The sequence below is a fragment of the Egretta garzetta genome, unplaced genomic scaffold, assembly GCF_000687185.1.
Source record: "Egretta garzetta isolate BGI_Z169 unplaced genomic scaffold, ASM68718v1 scaffold100, whole genome shotgun sequence".
In the NCBI taxonomy this organism is placed as follows: domain Eukaryota; kingdom Metazoa; phylum Chordata; class Aves; order Pelecaniformes; family Ardeidae; genus Egretta; species Egretta garzetta.
The window spans coordinates 1,568,778-1,569,104 of record NW_009258265.1 but is presented as its reverse complement, the minus strand read 5'-3'; positions in this window follow the sequence as shown (position 1 = coordinate 1,569,104).

Below are 327 nucleotides of genomic sequence, written 5' to 3'. Positions count from 1 at the left end.
CTGGGAGCTTTCCTAGCTTTTACTTTTTCAGTGATTTATTTCCACAGTTGTCAGGGCTCTTGTGACCCTCTCGATGAAACACGCTGGCCAGGAGGGAGCCCCTAAAGATGCCTGAGATAAGGGGATGACCCCCAAAGCCTCAGAGAGTGGTAGATGAAGGCAGTGGGATTTGGGAATCAGACTCCTCCTCTGCTAGGCTGCTCCAGCTGTACGCAGCTCCGAAGCAGATCAGACAGGGGTATTTTTGCGTAGCGGCAGGCCTGGCTCATTGGGCAGGCTGCTCCTTGCTGCCTTTGTCTCTTTTGTGCTCCTGAGTCAATCTTTCCC